The sequence below is a fragment of the Phyllostomus discolor genome, chromosome 15 (assembly GCF_004126475.2).
Source record: "Phyllostomus discolor isolate MPI-MPIP mPhyDis1 chromosome 15, mPhyDis1.pri.v3, whole genome shotgun sequence".
Taxonomy (NCBI): Eukaryota; Metazoa; Chordata; class Mammalia; order Chiroptera; family Phyllostomidae; genus Phyllostomus; species Phyllostomus discolor.
In genome coordinates this window covers 1,242,365-1,263,729 of record NC_040917.2, presented here as the reverse complement: position 1 = coordinate 1,263,729, position 21,365 = coordinate 1,242,365, and the positions used below count along the sequence as shown (strand labels likewise).

At 42.2% G+C, this 21,365-nt stretch overlaps 1 long non-coding RNA gene across 1 annotated transcript in view; it reads left to right on the top strand.

Moving 5' to 3' along the window:
* The window catches only part of LOC118498340, a 24,759-nt gene extending 6,600 nt beyond the window's left edge, over positions 1-18,159 (top strand). The window contains exons 2-3 of the long non-coding RNA XR_004900836.1: positions 9,467-9,474; positions 18,143-18,159. This is a non-coding gene — a long non-coding RNA (uncharacterized LOC118498340). The remainder of the gene's footprint in view (positions 1-9,466; positions 9,475-18,142) is intronic.
* The last annotated feature ends 3,206 nt before the right edge of the window (positions 18,160-21,365 follow it).

The window sequence follows — 21,365 nt, the reverse complement described above, 5'->3', positions numbered from 1 at the left end:
GGCTAGTGTTGAAGCAGTTCATTACTGTTCATTCTTTGAGAAATGCAGTTTTTACCCAAAATTCATACTTGTTCTTATGAGTTAGTTCACATGAAAACTTCAGCAAATGCAGCATTTCTGTGAATCCTTTGTACAGAACTGTGAAATCTGAATGCATTACTGTAGAAACCACATGTTTTCATCTCTACTGAAAGATGTACATGTAGTAATGTTATGCACTATGACAAAATGCTGATGGAACAGTGTGTTCTCCAAATATGTAACATTTTTCCAGAGAATTACTAGTGTTGAAGCAGTTCATTACTGTTCATTCTGTGAGAAATAGAGTTTTTACCCAAAAGTCATACTTGTTCTTACAAGTTAGTTCACATGAAAACTACAGTAAAAGTAGCATTTCTGTGAATCCTATGTACAGAAGCCTGAAAACTGAACTCATTACCGTAGAAACCACATATTTAATCTTGTACTAAATCAGGAACATGTAGAAGTGTTATGAACTAGTATGAAATGTTGATGTAACCGTGTGTACTCCAAATATGTAACATTTCACTGAGAATTACTAGTGTTGAAGCAGTTCATTACTGTTCATTCTTATAGAAATGCAGTTTGTACACAAAATTCATACTTGTTCGTAAAAGTTAGTTCACTTGAAAAGTAGAGCAAATGAAGCACTTCTCTGAATCATTACTACAGATATGTGAAAACTGAACGGTTTACTGTAGAAACCACATATTTCACTGGTACTGTAATAGATACATGTAGTATGCTTTGAACTACTACAAAATGTTGAGATAACTGTTTTTCCTCCAAATATGTAAGATTTCACAGAGAATTCCTAGTGTTGAAGCAGTTCATTAGTGTTCATTCTTAGAGAAATGAAGTGTTTACCCTAAATTCATACTTGTACTTACAAGTTAGTTCACATGAAAACTACAGCAAATGCAGCATTTCTGTGGATCCTTTGTGCAGAACTGTGAAAACGAAACGAATTACAGTAGAACACATATCTTTCAACTTCTACTAAATCAGGGGCAAGTAGAAATGTTATGAACTACTACAAAATGTTAATGTAACCGTGTGTTCTCCAAATATGTGACATTTCACAGAGAATTACTAGTGTTCAAGCAGTTCATTACTGGTCATTCTTTGAGAAATGCAGTTTTTACCCAAAAGTCATACTTGTTCTTACGAGTTAGTTCACATGAAAAGTTCAGCAAATGCAGCATTTCTGTGAATCCTTTGTACAGAACTGTGGAAACTGACCTCTTTACTGTAGAAAACACATATTTCAATTTGTACTAAATCAGGTACATGTAGAAAACACATATTTCAATTTGTATTAAATCAGGTACATGTAGAAATGTTATGAACTACTACAAAATGTTGATGTAACCGTGTGTTCTGAAATATGTAACAGTTCACAGAGAATTACTGGTGTTGAAGCAGTTCATTACTGGTCATTCTTTGAGAAATGCAGTTTTTACCCAAAGTCATACTTGTTTTTACAAGTTAGTTCACATGAAAACTACAGCAAATGCAGCATTTCTGTGAATCCTTTGTACAGAACGGTGAAATCTGAATGCATTACTGGAGAAAACACATATTTCAACTTGTACTAAATCAGGTACATGTTCAAATGTTATGAACTACTACAAAATGTTGAAGTAACCGTGTGTTCTCCAAATATGTAACACTTCACAGAGAATTGCTAGTGTTGAAGCAGTTCATTACTGTTCCTTCTTTGAGAAATGCCGTTTTTACCCAAAATTCATAGGTGTTCTTACCAGATAATTCACATGAAATCTACAGCAAATGCAGCATTTCTGTGAATCCTTTGTACAGAAGTGTTAAAACTGAACGCATTACTGTAGAAAACACAAGTTTCAACTTCTATTAAATCAGGTACATGTAGAAATGTTATGAAGTACTACAAATTGTTGAGGTAACCGTGTGTTCTCAAATATGTAACATTTCACAGAGAATTACTAGTTTTGAAGCAGTTCATTACTGGTCGTTTTTTGAGAAATGCAGTTCACCCAAAATTCATAGTTGTTCTTACAAGTTAGTTCACATGAAAACTACAGCAAATGCAGCATTTCTCTAAATCCTTTGTCCAAAACTGTGGAAACTGAACGCATTACTGTAGAAAACACATATTTCAACTTGTACTAAATCAGGTACATGTAGAAATGTTATGAACTACTACAAAATGTTGAAGTAACCGTGTGTTCTCCAAATATGTAACACTTCACAGAGAATTGCTAGTGTTGAAGCAGTTCATTACTGTTCATTCTTTGAGAAATGCAGTTTTTACCCAAAATTCATACTTGTTCTTATGAGTTAGTTCACATGAAAACTTCAGCAAATGCAGCATTTCTGTGAATCCTTTGTACAGAACTGTGAAATCTGAATGCATTACTGTAGAAACCACATGTTTTCATCTCTACTGAAAGATGTACATGTAGTAATGTTATGCACTATGACAAAATGCTGATGGAACAGTGTGTTCTCCAAATATGTAACATTTTCCAGAGAATTACTAGTGTTGAAGCAGTTCATTACTGTTCATTCTGTGAGAAATAGAGTTTTTACCCAAAAGTCATACTTGTTCTTACAAGTTAGTTCACATGAAAACTACAGTAAATGTAGCATTTCTGTGAATCCTTTGTACAGAAGTCTGAAAACTGAACTCATTACCGTAGAAACCACATATTTAATCTTGTACTAAATCAGGAACATGTAGAAGTGTTATGAACTAGTACAAAATGTTGATGTAACCGTGTGTACTCCAAATATGTAACATTTCACTGAGAATTACTAGTGTTGAAGCAGTTCATTACTGTTCATTCTTATAGAAATGCAGTTTGTACACAAAATTCATACTTGTTCGTAAAAGTTAGTTCACTTGAAAAGTAGAGCAAATGCCGCAGTTCTCTGAATCATTGCTACAGATATGTGAAAACTGAACGGTTTACTGTAGAAACCACATATTTCACTGGTACTGTAAGAGATACATGTAGTATGTTATGAACTACTACAAAATGTTGAGATAACTGTTTTTTCTCCAAATATGTAAGATTTCACAGAGAATTCCTAGTGTTGAAGCAGTTCATTAGTGTTCATTCTTAGAGAAATGAAGTGTTTACCCTAAATTCATACTTGTACTTACAAGTTAGTTCACATGAAAACTACAGCAAATGCAGCATTTCTGTGGATCCTTTGTGCAGAACTGTGAAAACGAAACGAATTACAGTAGAACACATATCTTTCAACTTCTACTAAATCAGGGGCAAGTAGAAATGTTACGAACTACTACAAAATGTTAATGTAACCGTGTGTTCTCCAAATATGTGACATTTCACAGACAATTACTAGTGTTCAAGCAGTTCATTACTGGTCATTCTTTGAGAAATGCAGTTTTTACCCAAAAGTCATACTTGTTCTTACGAGTTAGTTCACATGAAAAGTTCAGCAAATGCAGCATTTCTGTGAATCCTTTGTTCAGAACTGTGGAAACTGACCTCTTTACTGTAGAAAACACATATTTCAATTTGTACTAAATCAGATACATGTAGAAAACACATATTTCAATTTGTATTAAATCAGGTACATGTAGAAATGTTATGAACTACTACAAAATGTTGATGTAACCGTGTGTTCTGAAATATGTAACAGTTCACAGAGAATTACTGGTGTTGAAGCAGTTCATTACTGGTCATTCTTTGAGAAATGCAGTTTTTACCCAAAGTCATACTTGTTTTTACAAGTTAGTTCACATGAAAACTACAGCAAATGCAGCATTTCTGTGAATCCTTTGTACAGAACTGTGAAATCTGAATGCATTACTGTAGAAAACACATATTTCAACTTGTACTAAATCAGGTACATGTTCAAATGTTATGAACTACTACAAAATGTTGAAGTAACCGTGTGTTCTCCAAATATGTAACACTTCACAGAGAATTGCTAGTGTTGAAGCAGTTCATTACTGTTCCTTCTTTGAGAAATGCCGTTTTTACCCAAAATTCATAGGTGTTCTTACCAGATAATTCACATGAAATCTACAGCAAATGCAGCATTTCTGTGAATCCTTTGTACAGAAGTGTTAAAACTGAACGCATTACTGTGGAAAACACAAGTTTCAACTTCTATTAAATCAGGTACATGTAGAAATGTTATGAAGTACTACAAATTGTTGAGGTAACCGTGTGTTCTCAAATATGTAACATTTCACAGAGAATTACTAGTTTTGAAGCAGTTCATTACTGGTCGTTTTTTGAGAAATGCAGTTCACCCAAAATTCATAGTTGTTCTTACAAGTTAGTTCACATGAAAACTACAGCAAATGCAGCATTTCTCTAAATCCTTTGTCCAAAACTGTGGAAACTGAACGCATTACTGTAGAAAACACATATTTCAACTTGTACTAAATCAGGTACATGTAGAAATGTTATGAACTACTACAAAATGTTGAAGTAACCGTGTGTTCTCCAAATATGTAACACTTCACAGAGAATTGCTCGTGTTGAAGCAGTTCATTACTGTTCATTCTTTGAGAAATGCAGTTTTTACCCAAAATTCATACTTGTTCTTATGAGTTAGTTCACATGAAAACTTCAGCAAATGCAGCATTTCTGTGAATCCTTTGTACAGAACTGTGAAATCTGAATGCATTACTGTAGAAACCACATGTTTTCATCTCTACTGAAAGATGTACATGTAGTAATGTTATGCACTATGACAAAATGCTGATGGAACAGTGTGTTCTCCAAATATGTAACATTTTCCAGAGAATTACTAGTGTTGAAGCAGTTCATTACTGTTCATTCTGTGAGAAATAGAGTTTTTACCCAAAAGTCATACTTGTTCTTACAAGTTAGTTCACATGAAAACTACAGTAAATGTAGCATTTCTGTGAATCCTTTGTACAGAAGCCTGAAAACTGAACTCATTACCGTAGAAACCACATATTTAATCTTGTACTAAATCAGGAACATGTAGAAGTGTTATGAACTAGTACAAAATGTTGATGTAACCGTGTGTACTCCAAATATGTAACATTTCACTGAGAATTACTAGTGTTGAAGCAGTTCATTACTGTTCATTCTTATAGAAATGCAGTTTGTACACAAAATTCATACTTGTTCGTAAAAGTTAGTTCACTTGAAAAGTAGAGCAAATGAAGCACTTCTCTGAATCATTGCTACAGATATGTGAAAACTGAACGGTTTACTGTAGAAACCACATATTTCACTGGTACTGTAAGAGATACATGTAGTATGTTATGAACTACTACAAAATGTTGAGATAACTGTTTTTTTCACCAAATATGTAAGATTTCACAGAGAATTCCTAGTGTTGAAGCAGTTCATTAGTGTTCATTCTTAGAGAAATGAAGTGTTTACCCTAAATTCATACTTGTACTTACAAGTTAGTTCACATGAAAACTACAGCAAATGCAGCATTTCTGTGGATCCTTTGTGCAGAACTGTGAAAACGAAACGAATTACAGTAGAAAACATATATTTCAACTTCTACTAAATCAGGTACATGTAGAAATGTTATGAACTACTACAAAATGTTGATGTAACCGTGTGTTCTCCAAATATGTGACATTTCACAGAGAATTACTAGTGTTCAAGCAGTTCATTACTGGTCATTCTTTGAGAAATGCAGTTTTTACCCAAAGTCATACTTGTTTTTACAAGTTAGTTCACATGAAAACTACAGCAAATGCAGCATTTCTGTGAATCCTTTGTACAGAACTGTGGAAACTGACCTCTTTACTGTAGAAAACACATATTTCAATTTGTACTAAATCAGGTACATGTAGAAAACACATATTTCAATTTGTATTAAATCAGGTACATGTAGAAATGTTATGAACTACTACAAAATGTTGATGTAACCGTGTGTTCTGAAATATGTAACAGTTCACAGAGAATTACTGGTGTTGAAGCAGTTCATTACTGGTCATTCTTTGAGAAATGCAGTTTTTACCCAAAGTCATACTTGTTTTTACAAGTTAGTTCACATGAAAACTACAGCAAATGCAGCATTTCTGTGAATCCTTTGTACAGAACTGTGAAATCTGAATGCATTACTGTAGAAAACACATATTTCAACTTGTACTAAATCAGGTACATGTTCAAATGTTATGAACTACTACAAAATGTTGAAGTAACCGTGTGTTCTCCAAATATGTAACACTTCACAGAGAATTGCTAGTGTTGAAGCAGTTCATTACTGTTCCTTCTTTGAGAAATGCCGTTTTTACCCAAAATTCATAGGTGTTCTTACCAGATAATTCACATGAAATCTACAGCAAATGCAGCATTTCTGTGAATCCTTTGTACAGAAGTGTTAAAACTGAACGCATTACTGTAGAAAACACAAGTTTCAACTTCTATTAAATCAGGTACATGTAGAAATGTTATGAAGTACTACAAATTGTTGAGGTAACCGTGTGTTCTCAAATATGTAACATTTCACAGAGAATTACTAGTTTTGAAGCAGTTCATTACTGGTCGTTTTTTGAGAAATGCAGTTCACCCAAAATTCATAGTTGTTCTTACAAGTTAGTTCACATGAAAACTACAGCAAATGCAGCATTTCTCTAAATCCTTTGTACAAAACTGTGGAAACTGAACGCATTACTGTAGAAAACACATATTTCAACTTGTACTAAATCAGGTACATGTTCAAATGTTATGAACTACTACAAAATGTTGAAGTAACCGTGTGTTCTCCAAATATGTAACACTTCACAGAGAATTGCTAGTGTTGAAGCAGTTCATTACTGTTCATTCTTTGAGAAATGCAGTTTTTACCCAAAATTCATACTTGTTCTTACAAGTTAGTTCACATGAAAACTACAGCAAATGCAGCATTTCTGTGAATCCTTTGTACAGAACTGTGAAATCTGAATGCATTACTGTAGAAAGGAGATATTTCAACTTGTAGTGAAAGAGATCCATGTAGTAATTTTATGAACTACTACAAATGTTGAAGTAACCATGTGGTCTCCCAATATGTAAAATGTTTTAGCTTTCTGAAAGACTACACAGATTGGTAATATTCAGGAATGTAATAATATATGAATTATTTTAAAAGTAAAAAAAAATTACTGTGTTGTGATTGGTTTATTCTACCCCAAGGGTTTTCATATATTTTTGCTAAATTGGTATTCTTTAGATATGAAAAAAAATAAAGTTTAAAAATGAGAATAAATGTTACCATTTATCAAATATGCTTATTAAATATAACGAAATTAAAACTGAACTCTACCATTTTAAGCATTCAAAATGAAAATCTAATCTAAAGAAAACACATAACTGTCAGGATGGGCAGGGTAGGACAAGTGGGAATCTAGTTATAATTAACATTTTGGACCACAAATATGGCCACCATTTGGACTACAAGTAATATGGCAACTGAACTCTGACCCTGAAGAGGTGACTGACAGCAGACCAGGAGCCACCATTGCTAAGTTGCTTCTTTGTTCACCAAGACTCATTCCTTGGCTCCCGCGGGAAGTCCAGCCATATAAAACTCCCAGCCTTTCCCTTCTCCCACGCGGTCTTTTCTTAGCCCCTTCTCCGGGTGGGCAGGGAAAATGTCGCCCAGGAGCACAAGCTTCCAAAATAAAGCTCATCTGCCTGTTTCCATGGCTAATTGGCTGTTTATTTTCTCGGCAGGGTCTAAGAAAACCTTACAATAACTATCATTTCTGTAAACCAAAGACTACACAAACAAGAAGGACAAATATTGACATAATGTTAAATGCATAAAATAACACTATATGGCTGAATTATAACAAACACTGATATAATATATATGATAACAATATCACAAAAGAAGGAGGTGAATTGGAACTAATTCAGAACTAAGTTTCTACATTTTACCCAACTCAGGTTTGGAAGGTACTAAATTAAAATGAATGTTGTAAAGCTCTGGCTGGCATAGCTCAATGGATTGAGCGCGGGCTGGGAACCAAAGTGCCCCAGGTTCGATTCCCAGCCAGGGCACATTCCTGGGTTGAAGGCCATAACCCCCAGGAACCGCACATTGATCTCTCTCTCTCTCTCTCTCTCTCTCCCCACCCCGTCCCTTCCCTCTCTAAAAATAAATAAATAAAATCTTTAAAAAAATGAATGTTGTAATCCCTACAGCAACAATCAAGAAAATCATAAAAATACAGTAAAAGTTTAAATGAGACATTAAAATATATCCATTTAACATAAACAAGCACTAAGGGAAATTGAAGGTAAAAATACATGAGATATATGGAAAATAAATAGCAAAATTGTAAGTATAAATCTAAACACTTCAAAAATTAAAATGAATACTAATGCACTAAATCCAACCTAAAGAAAGATTATCAGGCAAGATATTTTTAAATACACCCAACATGTTATCTCCACAAGACACAGTTTAAGTTCCACTACAGAAAAGTGTTGAAAGTTAAGAATGATAGAATATATAACATGCAAATGATAAGCGAATAAAAGCGGTTATAGTTTTAACAAAAAAGATAGACTTTAAGACAATAGTAGCGTCAAAAAAGACCGCTCATGAAGTTCCTGGAAACAAATGAAAATGAACTCACAACAACCCAGAACTTATGGGACACAGCAAAGGCAGTCCCGAGAGGGAAATTCATAGCTACAGAAACCTACATAAAAAAATAAATAAATAAAACAGAAACATTTTAAACAACCAACCGACCCCTATGCCTACAAGAACTCAAGGAACAACAACAAAGACAACACAGAGCAAGTGAAAGGAAGGAAATAACCAAGATCAGAGCAGAATTAAATGGCATAGAGACAAAAAGAACAATAAATACAGGAGCTGGTTCTTTGAAAAGATAAACAAAACCGACAAGCCTTTAAGCAGGTTCATCAATACAAAAAGAGAGAGAGGACCCAAATAAACACAATCAGAAATGAAAGAGGAGAGATTACAACTGATACTACAGAAATGCAAAGGATTGGAAGAAATTACTATGAAGAACCATATGCTAAGAAATTTGAAAACCTAGGCGAAATGGACAAATTTCTAGAAAAATATAATCTTCCAAAACTCAGGGAAGAAGAAGCAGAAAGCCTGAACAGAACAGTAACAACTGATGAAATTGAAGCAGTAATCAAAAAACTCCCAACACACAAAAGCCCTGGGCTGGACAGTTTCACAGGACAATTCTACAAAGGATGTAAGGAAGAGCTAACCCCTATCATTCACAGACTATTCCAAAAAATCCAAGAGGACAATACTCCCCAACTCTTTTTTGAGGACAGCATCATCCTAATCGCAAAACCAGAATAAGATACAACAAAGATAGAAAACGTCAAGCCAATATCACTGATGAACATAGATGTTAAAATCCTGAACAAAATATTGGCAAATCAATTCCAGCAATACATTAAAAAGATCATACACCAAGACCAGGTGGGATTCATTTCAGGAATGCAAGTATGGCACAATATTAACAAATCAATAAATGTAATATATCACATCAACAAAAGCAAAGATAAAAATCACATAATCATGTCAATAGATGCAGAAAAAGCATTTGATAAGTGTAAGGATTTCTTAGACCCCGCCGAGGAAATAAACAGCCAATTAGCCATGGAAACAGGCAGATGAGCTTTATTTTGGAAGTTTGTGCTCCCGAGCGACATTTTCCCTGCCCGGAGAAGGGGCTAAGAAAAGACCGCGTGGGAGAAGGGAAAGGCTGGGAGTTTTTATATGGCTGTACTTCCTGTGCGGGAGCCAAGGATTGGGTCTTGGTGAACAAAGAAGCAACTTAGCATTGGTGGTTCCGGGTCTGATGTCAGTCACCTCTTCAGGGTCAGAGTTCAGTTGCCATATTACTTGTAGTCCAAATGGTGGCCATATTTGTGGTCCAAAATGCTAATTGTAACTAGATTCCCACTTGTCCTACCCTGCCCATCCTGACATTCCGACCTCTTTGGTATAGGGATAAGGGGGCGTCGTCGTCAATCTGGCTTCTTCGAGCTGTCAGAATGGGCGCAGAGGGGAGGGGCGAGAGGTCGGCTGTTTCTGATCCATCAGGCAAGGGCAAGTAGGTGTGGGCCTGAAGCAGCATCTGGTTGAAGGTAACCCGGGAGGCTTCACGAATTTTCAGTCTGGCCAAGAGGTTTTTTTTTTCTTTTTTTAGCAGTGGTATAGGGCATTGTGGAATAATAAGAAAAGAATGCTTCAAAGACTTGGCTTTTAAACTGACAAGTGATAGGGGGCGTGTTGGAGTTCCGTTAACCCCCATGACCAGGATCTGGGAAGGGGTAAGGGGACCAGAATGTGACGGCAAGGCTGAATAGGTAGCTCCCACGTCCACTAGGAATGAGATAGACTTACTATTTGCCGCATTACCCTGGGCTTGACGAGGGTAATGAGTGTGTTTGAGTCTGGCCCTCATCAGTTGCCCATGAAGCCAAGGAGCTTTAAGGCCGGAGAGGAGTCCTCACCTTGGCTGGCTGGTTCCCCGCGTAGAGGCGCTGGGAACGAGCCTTTAAGGGGACAGGCATCTCTTTAATGGCCGAGCTGCCAGCAGTTGAAGCAGTTTGGTGGGCGGTTGACCACATTTGAAACAGGCTCCTGGAAGTGTTTCTTTCGGTGGCCCCGACTTTGACTTGGCCCCTGGGCTGCTGTCCTGGGTTTTCGGCTGGCCTCAGGACTGCTACTATAGCCTGGGTCTGCAGGGCTACCTTCCATTGCAGGAGCGCTCGGCGAGCAGCCTTAGCATTTCTGTCCCAGTAAAAAAACTTTAAATGCCATGTTTACCAGATCTTGGATGGGGGTTTGAGGACTGTCTTCTGCCTTTTTTAGTTTTTTTTTGAATGCCTGGGGCTGACTGAGTTATAAGGAATTGACGTATTAACACCTGTCTGTCTGGAGACGATGGGTTTTTATTACGGTTTTGTGAAAGGCCTTTAGCAGTCTGTTGCAGAAGAGTGCAGGGTTTTGTTTTGAAATTAGTTAGAACTAGGTAAAGGTTTTTGCAGGCCATTTTAAAGGCAAGGGTTAAAATATGGAAGTTACTGATGAGTTACGAGGGATTTGTAGAAAAGTTTTGTAGCCTTTATTGTACTGCTGCTGATTAGCTATTCAGAAAGGCACGTGTAACCCAGTATGGCCCTATTTAAAGGAGGGGGGGATCTACCATAAGCTGCTGTTTGCCAGCATTAGGAAAACTCTGGGTGCTGTGGTGCCCTGCCCCCTGCTCTGCTCAGGACAGAGGCTGGAAGAAAAAACAAACAAACAAACAACCCCCCCCCCTAAAAAACCCCACAGAGATATGAGGCTTAGGACTTAGGCACAGCTGGAAAAAAAAAAGGCCTCAGTTTAAAATGTTACCTTTTTCACAGCACTGGAGAGGCAGGTACCCTGCTGTTCTGAGCGGCCAGTTAATTACTTTATTGTTTTGAGGACCTACAGTGGCTTTTAGGTTTAGAGGTTTACAATGCTTGAAAGACTTAATTCCTCAGTTTTCTTTGTGAGTTTTACAGTTAAGGATGGAATGAGATTTTATTTTTTGTACCCTTGTTTTTAGGCAATGTGGGCATAGTAGGGCCCAGCCCAATATAAAGCTGAAACTGAATGCAAGGCTTGGGTTAGGCAGATAAGGAATATTATCACCTCCTGCTGCACACGCAATAAGGATCAAAGGCATGGTTTTACGGATTAGATGGCTGTCTGGCTAGAAAATAAACACAGCAATTACTTGGTAAAGCAGACAGGCATGAGAGTAGCCAGGGATACAAATGGAGTCAGAGAAGGGAGAAAACACTTGAGGCAAATTGGAAAAAATACCCACTTAGGAGAACAGAGCCTGGAAAAGGCCAAACTTTTACTACAGGCTAAAATCTTGCTGTTTTTTGAAAGACTACACCTAAGTGGGGAATGTACCACAGGGATGAGACCATGTATGCTTTTACAGTGTGCCTTTAGCTGCGGGGACATTTGCTTGCAGTTGGCGGGAAACCTAGTGTTTTTTTTTTTCTTTGTTGCTGCAAGCGCCCTTGTGGCTTTTAAATGCTTGACCAGTGCCCCTGGGGTGCCGCGATTTTTTGAGAGAAAGAGAGAGAGAAAGAAAGCAAGACATTTGCCCAGCAGACATAACACTGTTCACCCCCCTCAGTTTTTGCAAGGGGTATTCGGATGCAAATTGAGTTGTTAGAAGTTACCTGGAGAAAAAGAGCTGCTGCAAGGTTACAACAAGCTAATGAACGAAACCGACTTTTTTCTGGTGAGGTTTGGAGGGAGAAAAGGCTAAGGAATCCAAGTAGATTAGATTGTGTTGCTTATGTGCAGGGTTTTTAAAAGCCATTATTCCTTTGGTTATCCCTAACTTTTTACATGTTTCAGTTTCTCCCCTAACTGTCTAATACAGCCAAGGGGCCTTGGAGTGCTGGGTGACCAGCCTTTAAGTGCACTTTCCCGGAACAGCCGGAGTTTAATTGCCGTTTGAGGGATTGACCTCAGACACCCCAGCAAGCCCCCCTCCCCTGACAAGGAAGGTCGCTGGCTGGCGGCGGCTGGTAGGGAGGTGGGAAAGGAGTGGGGAGAAAGGCCCTCAGAGGGAGGGGGAGAATGAGGAGGGAAACAAGATTTTCAGGAGAGGCAGAAAAAGAAGGTAGAGAGCTCCGGAGTCATTAGGAGAGAGAGAGAGAATGCAGATGGACTTGTGCCATGCAACAATGGGTGCACAAGTGCACAAGTCCGGGCGGGAGCACAAAGTTCTGAAGCTCTGAATGTGGGGACCTTAGACTATTTTCCAGCCCATCTGCAAAAACTATTCAAGTTAATAAGGGTAACAAAATTGAAAGTGCCTTCAGGGGGGTCAGGTTTTGCAATTACTGAACGGATATAATGGCCAGGCCATATCAGACAGAAAAATCAGTCATTTCTGTTTAAGGCCAAACACCCTAGAGGTGACTTAGGGTCTGGTTTGGACCCCAGCCCTCCCGTTCCTGGTCCCAAGGATGGAGATTAGTGGCTGAGAATTGGCGTCCCGCAACTCAAACCACCAACCTAAGGGGGCAGATGAGTTCAAAAACCTGGAGACGTCTCCCACAAGGTTTTGAACCACAGAGGGAACCAGTGTTCCCAGAGAGTTTCCTGACGTGGCGCCACAATTTTCGGAAGGAGGCCAGTGCCGCCGGGGGACAGGAGAACCTGGAGGGAAATCCCGGGACCAGGAAGTTGAGGGACTGAGGCACTTACCCTGATTCGGTGCTCAGACTGGTGGGGTAGCCATAAGGCCTCCACGGGGAGCCAGGAGAGGAGCAGTCTCCAGGAGACAATGACTCCTCCTGGGTTACGGCACCAAATGTAAGGTTTTCTTAGACCCCGACAATGAAATAAACAGCCAATTAGCCATGGAAACAGGCAGATGAGCTTTATTTTGGAAGTTTGTGCTCCTGGGTGACGTTTTCCCCGCCTGGAGAAAGGGCTAAGAAAAGACCCCGTGGGGGAAGGGAAAGGCTGGGAGTTTTATATGGCTGGACTTCCCACTCGCGGGAGCCAAGGATTGGGTCTTGGTGAACAAAGAAGCAACTTAGCATTGGTGGCTCCTGGTCTGATGTCAGTCACCTCTTCTGGGTCAGAGTTCAGTTGCCATATTACTTACAGTCCAAATGGTGGCCATATTTCTGGTCCAAAATGCTAATTGCAACTAGATTCCCACTTGTCCTACCCTGCCCATCCTGACAATAAGGTACTGCACTCATTTATGATAAAAACACTTAGCAAAGTGGGAATAGAGGGAGCATTCCTCAACATAATAAAGGCCATATATGACAGACCTACAGTCAACATCATACTCAATGGTCAAAAACTAAAATCTTTTCTATTAAGATCAGGAACAAGACAAGATTGTCCACTTTCACCACTCCTATTCAACATAGTATTGGAAGTCGTAGCCACAGCAATCAGACAAAAAAAAAATGAAAGGTATTCAATTGAGAAAAGAGAAAAAAACTGTCATTGTTTGAAGATAACATGATAGTGTACATAAAATACCCTATAGACTCCACCAAAGAACGGCTCGACCTAATAAATGAATTCGGCCAAAGAGTGGCGTACAATGTCAATATCCAGAAATCAGAGACATTTTTGTACAACAATAAATTAACAGAAACATAAATCAGGAAAAAAATCCCATTTCATATAGGAACAAGAAAAAAATGACTAGAAATACACATAACCAAGAGGGTAAAAGATCTGTACTCACAAAACTAAAGAACACTGAAGATAGAAATTACGGAACACACAAACAATTGGAAACATACACTGTGTTTACAGATTGAAAGAATTAACATCATCAAAATGTCCATATGAACCAAAGCAATTCATAGATTCAATATAATACAATTTAAAGTATCAATGGGATACTTCAAAATATAGAACAAACACTTCAAAAATATATATGGAACCATAAATGACGCTGAATAGCTCCACAAATTTGGACAAAGAAGAGAAAAGTTGGAGGAATCACAGTAATTGATATCAAACTATATTACAAGTCCCCTGTACTCAAAACAGACTGGTACTGTTACAGAACAAACAAGCGGAGCCTAGGACGATATACAATTACTGAAAGAACCCCCAGTTCCGTTATGTCCGACGCCAGAGGAAAGATGTCTCTCAATGCCAGAGATTTGTGAAGAGGAATGGAAACGTTTATTTAATGCTATGCAAACTTAAAGGAGGGACCTAATGACGTCTCCAAAAATCGTAAAGTCCCTTAAAGCACCCACAAACAGACACAGTCCTTCCTTCCTTCCCCCTTTGCCCCGTCCAGAGTACCGTATCTCCAAAAGCTGCGGGGGGTCCCTACTCTGGCCAAGGCACGCGGTCCACCCTTCATGGCCCACAGGACTCCCCACTCGGCCAGAGCCGCGTGGTTCTCCCTCTCACGGTTGCGGGAGTCTGCACTCTGTCAAGGCCGCGTGTTTCTTTCCCTCAGAACTGCGACAGCCTTCACTCTGCTAAAGCTGTGTGGTTCTCTCTTGCAGGGCTGCACATGGTCCTTCCCCTCCAACGCCTGCCAAGTCTCGCTTCATATCCCAGCGCCAATCTTCCTCTAAAGCCCTATATCTGGCTCCTCTCACAATTGGCTATAGCTGCCAGATTCTGGGCAGGTGTGGCTCTGTGGTGTAAAGCCAATCAGGCTCCCCTCTTGGCTGCACCCTGTTACCATCCCTCCTTTCAGATTTACACCCACTTTATAATCTTATAAAGGACAATGGACGAAGGTGTCATCTTCTTGTAACTGCTTCCGGCTGGAAATGGGCGTTGTTCTACCCACCCATGGGTCAGGGGTGCCCTGAAAGGGGGTGGGGGGGGTGCAGCATGGAGGGAGTCCTTCCTGTAAGGGGAAGGACCTTACAGAATCCTGGTCAGTTGGCTGGCACCAGGAAGTCTCAGGCTCGGTGTCCAAAGGCTGGCATTACTGGACCGTTGGCATCCTGGTCCTATTCTGGAGGTGACAGATTTGGAAAAAGTTGGAAGGCACAATTACATTATAACCACTCAATGACAAAGGCAAGGGCTGAAGTAAAGAATGGCTTATCAGGAGGAAGGTGTACAAGGCACGCTACACCTATCCGAAACTCTTGTGGCCCACTCTACTTCACTCGGGCCGAGGGGAATATGTTAGGATTGATTTCCCTCCTCTCAGATGTCTGGGGCCCTTTCTGTTCAAGCCATCAAGACAGAAAAGGCAAAGTTAGTTCTAAAGTGAAGCCCACACACCGCCCAAACCGTTCACCAACCCAACCTCTTAGTTCAGCCAAACCATGGAATCTCAGGGGGCGATGATGAAAATGGGCTCCTTAAGTGAGGCCTGGATTACCGTCAGTCACTCAGGTAATGAGGTTCTAGGCATATGCCCTACCAAAACAGAAGAACACACAGGCTAATTTACACAGAAATTCCCAAGCCGGTCTCTGTGCCTGGGAGACTGTCTTTGGGGAAGACATCTTGTTACAAGGCCCTTGCTACAATGATATTTACCAGTGGCAGTTTGACAGATCCTCTGTGCCTATAAATTGAAAAGCAAATTTTCAAGGCACGTAGTTGCGCCATTTCTGAAGTTCAATCCTGAGTATTGTATTTTCCTCCAACCATAATTTTTCTCCTTAAGATCACCCTCACTGTTATTAGAGGGACTACTTTGAGTCCCGCTTTTAAGTTTGATTGTTCGTTTGCATAAACACACCAAGAGCAGCCTGGATCCCTTGTGGTCCTTGAGTCTACTTTGCTGGAACTCACACAGGCAGCCCTTAGATTGACTTCTCAGTCCGCCCCCGCTTGGGGCACCGAAGCACAGCCACACATCCGCCAAATGGCTTCGCCTGGACCAGTTGTTTCACTCACATCCTCGAGGCCTCCGTTGTGCTTCCAGGTTCCTTTGGGCCATCTTTCAGGAAAGCAACCTTCGTTCCTTCCCTGGAAAGACTACCGTGAACCACACAACCAACCAAATTATCAGGCTTTTGTTCGTGGGCGTACTCCCGCCTCACAAGTCAATCTCAGTTCCTCAGGGCTTTCCGGTGACGACCAGAACCCACACATGCCTCCTTCGGGCGTGACATTCCAGTCAAAGTCTTGCTTAACAGAACCACTACTGACGACTGGTCTTAGTGGTTTAATGCAAAGAAACCTTATATTATCGCTCAGTCCTTCAGAATGCCAAATTCTGGAGGGATCAGGTAGGGAGAAAAATACAAAGCGTGAAGGAAAATCCTTTTCCTTCTGATATCCACCAGGCTTCCCCAAACTTTCCTACAGAGTGTGAAGTTTCAACCTTCCCTGGGATCCTCACTTTCCTTTTCAGAGCAGGTACAGAGCGAAATCCAAAACATATAGGGTTCCAGAATAATACACAGGTAGAAGCATTCTCTTGCACCACTATGCGTCCATGGGTGCCTCGCAGAGACATGCTCCTTCAGGTCCGGTCTCTTGGCAGAGACGTGCCCCCTTTGCCTCTGGCTGAAGCACTCGTCAGCCCCAAATGACCCTTCCTGGGTCCCCAGTGGCAAAGCCATGCTCCCCAACCGGTTACAGGTGACCTTTCCTAGGTCTTCAGGTACAGGTCTCTGAACAGAAACAAAACCAATGTGAGAAATTTGCTCTTTTTTTCATGAAACCATAAAACAAGTAGTTCAGCTTTCCTCTACTCCAGGTTTAACACTTTCACAACCTTTACACATAATGTTCGCATCCAGATTTAACCATCCTTCTCTTTTAGCCCTGGTTCCTTTCCCCGTCAGCGATGGGGGCACTCATTCCTCCCACAGGCCCTCCTCCTTGCAATAGGCACATTGATTATGGCCTAGCGCGCCTTTCTTCTCCGTAGGGCCCCTTTTGCCTCTGGCCCAGTGGGAGGCACCCGATGAGTTTCCCTTTTCTGCCCTAGGGCCCCACTTCTTTCGGCTTCCCTGGGCTAACTCCAAAAACACTGTGGCCCGTTTTGCCCTTCCTGCTTCCCGGGCATTGTAAACTTTAAAGGCTATGTCCACTAGCTGGGAGGATCTCATTCCCAGTACTGCATCTACACGCCGAACTTTGTGCCTGATATGCGGAGCACTCTGCCCAGTAAAAGGCATGTTTACCATTCTCACGTTCTCTGGTGCCTCTGGATCCATGTCCTTGTATTGCCTATATGCCTGATAGATCCTCTCTAGAAACTCGGAAGCATCCTCATCTGGCTTCTGCTGCAGAGTCTGTTTCATATTTAGACTCCTCTGCTTGGGCACTCCTTTCCTAAGTCCTTCCAATATGCACTTTCTATAGTGTCTTAAAGAGGTTAAGCCATCTCTGCTATTCGGGTCCCACTTAGGGTCTACCCGAGGCATTGCCTCCACTGGGTTGAGAATTCCCTCGGTGTCCTCATCACGGAGACGCTGGGCCTCCTGATCAGCCCTACTTCCAACCAAACGTCTTTCACGTGCTGTGAGCGAAATGTTGAGGAGGGCCTGTATGTCTGCCCAGTTTGGGAGGTGAGTGGCAAAAATAGAGGGAATAACATCTGCCATTTTCTGAGGATCACTCCTATAGGAGGGATTGGCATTCCTCCAGTTCAGCAAGTCGGAAGCGGAGACCGGAGTATGAGCCCAATAGTAAGCAGCGGGCTGGCCTTCTACATTGATTCCACCTCTCGGGTATTGCCTCAAAGGGTACTGGCTGGCTGCACCTTTGGAGGCTCCCCGATTATAGGAGGTGCCCTGGCGAGTTCTAGAGGGTGACACACATTGCTCAGCAGGTGGAGGCGGAGAATTTGGCTTTACGGGAGGAGACAGTACTGAGGTGACTCCCACGGCCTGTGCGGGGGGAAGTACACCAGCAGTGGTAGTTCTCATCCCGTGTGAGGCTGGAGGTGTGGAAACCTCCACCAGCTGTGAAGGAGGTGCCCTCTGGGAGGCCCCTCCGACCTGCAGAGGGTGATGCCCCTAGGCCTCACCCTGCCGAGTGGTCAGGCCCCTCCCACCTGCAGAGGGTGGTGCCCCAAGGCCTCACCCTGCAGAGGGGGCCAGGCCCCTCCCAACTGCAGAGGGTGGTGCCCCAAGGCCTCACCCTGCAGAGGATCCGAGGCCCCTCCCACCTGCTGAGGGTGGTGCCCCAAGGCCTCACCCTGCAGAGGGGGCCAGGCTCCTCCCAAGTGCAGGGAGTGTTGCCACGCGCAGACGCCCCCCACACAAAGGGGGCTGGATGGGGGCAAAGCACAGACACCTCCCACTTTCTGGGGCACCGGGACTCCAGAGGCGACCCCCACCCTTTAGGGCTGGTGTGCCCCACAGCCAGGCGGTTCCCAGGCCCCTCCCACCTGTGAAGGTAACGGCCGTGCTCCAGAGCCGACCCCCACCCATCGGGGCTGGGGAGTCGTGGTGGCCCCCACCTCTTGGGGACGTCCCAGCACCACTGGAGTTCCCCCTGCCTTCGAGCCCCCATTCCCCGGGTTCAGAGCATTAATGAGGTTTATCGCCTCCTTCTCTCTCCCTTCCTGTGTTCCACTATCAGGGAGGGGTTCTGACACCACTTTTCCCTTCTGGACCATCACACGCTTCTCTGTGTCTGGCACAAAGCTGTTGTGCCATGGTATCAATGCTTTAAGATAATATAACTCTTCTGAGAGTTCATACCGCCTGCAATACTGTTTCAATCTAGCAATGATGCAGTAACTCAAAGAACCATTCACTGGCCCTCTCAGCTCATCACCCAAAACATAAGTAGGCCACACCGTGTTACAATCATAAACCATTAAATGCTTAGTCAAGGGAATCTTGTATGTCGACTTAGCACAGTAGTACTCCCAATCCCTTAGAATTCTACCCAATGGGCTCCACGTAGGGACTGGCTCAGGACTACTCTTACAGTTCCCACAAAGCAAGCAAAAGTTCAAACAAAGCAAGCAAAGTTTACAGATGGCGTAAAGACCGGTATTTCCAGACCCATTATCCAAAATTCACGCTCCATTATTCCAAAAAAAAAAAAAAAAAGCACTGAGAAAACAAGTTTTCAACCAAAACACTTTCACGTCTCTGCTGTCCTACGTTTCGTTTGCTTTTCACATTTCCAGGCGTGATAGGCGGCCAATGCGCTCAGGAGGAGTGCGGAGAAATTAAGTCTCACTCTCTCGCACCTGAGGGGGTCGGTCTGCCACGGCCAATTATCGTCCCATCTTGTTCGCTCAAAACTGTTACAGAACAAACAAGCGGGTCCCGGGACGATATACTATTACTGAAAGAAGCCCCCAGGTCCGTTATGTCCGCCGCCAGAGGAAAGACGTCTCTCAATGCCAGAGATTTGTGAAAAGGAAAGGAAACGTTTATTTAATGCTATGCAAACTTAATGGCGGGGCCTAATGTCTTCTCCAAAAATCCTAACGTCCCTTACAGCACGCACAAACAGACACAGTCCTTCCTTCCTTCCCCCTTTGCCCCGTCCAGAGTACCGTATCTCCAAAAGCTGCGGGGGGTCCCTACTCTGGCCAAGGCACGCGGTCCACCCTTCATGGCCCACAGGACTCCCCACTCGGCCAGAGCCGCGTGGTTCTCCCTCTCACGGTTGCGGGAGTCTGCACTCTGTCAAGGCCGCGTGTTTCTTTCCCTCAGGGCCGCGACAGCCTTCACTCTGCTAAAGCTGTGTGGTTCTCTCTTGCAGGGCTGCACATGGTTCTTCCCCTCCAATGGCTGTCAAGTCTCGCTTCATATCCCAGCGCCAATCTTCCTCTAAAGCCCTATATCTGGCTCCTCTCACAATTGGCTACAGCTGCCAGATTCTGGGCAGGTGTGGCTCTGTGGTGTGGAGCCAATCAGGCTCCCCTCTTGGCTGCACCCTGTTACCATCCCTCCTTTCAGATTTACACCCACTTTATAATCTTATAAAGGACAATGGACGAAGGTCTCATCTTCTTGTAACTGCTTCCGGCTGGAAATGGGCGTTGTTCTACCCACCCATGGGTCAGGGGTGCCCTGAAAGGGGGTGGGGGGGGGTGCAGCATGGAGGGAGTCCTTCCTGTAAGGGGAAGGACCTTACAGAATCCTGGTCAGTTGGCTGTCACCAGGAAGTCTCAGGCTCGGTGTCCAAAGGCTGGCATTACTGGACCGTTGGCATCCTGGTCCTATTCTGGAGGTGACAGATTTGGAAAAAGTTGGAAGGCACAATTACATTATAACCACTCAATGACAAAGGCAAGGGCTGAAGTAAAGAATGGCTTATCAGGAGGAAGGTGTACAAGGCACGCTACACCTATCCGAAACTCTTGTGGCCCACTCTACTTCACTCGGGCCGAGGGGAATATGTTAGGATTGATTTCCCTCCTTTCAGATGTCTGGGGCCCTTTCTGTTCAAGCCATCAAGAAAGAAAAGGCAAAGTTAGTTCTAAAGTGAAGCCCACACACCGCCCAAACCATTCACCAACCCAACCTCTTAGTTCAGCCAAACCATGGAATCTCAGGGGGCGATGATGAAAATGGGCTCCTTAAGTGAGGCCTGGATTACCGTCAGTCACTCAGGTAATGAGGTTCTAGGCATATGCCCTACAAAACAGAGAACACACAGGCTAATTTACACAGAAACTCCCAAGCCGGTCTCTGTGCCTGGGAGACTGCCTTTGGGGAAGACATCTTGTTACAAGGCCCTTGCTACAATGATATTTACCAGTGGCAAGTTGACAGATCCTTTGTGCCTATAAATTGAAAAGCAAATTTTCAAGGCACGTAGTTGCGCCATTTCTGAAGTTCAATCCGATATTGTATTTTCTCCAACCATAATTTTTCTCCTTAAGATCACCCTCACTGTTATTAGAGGGACTACTTTGAGTCCCGCTTTTAAGT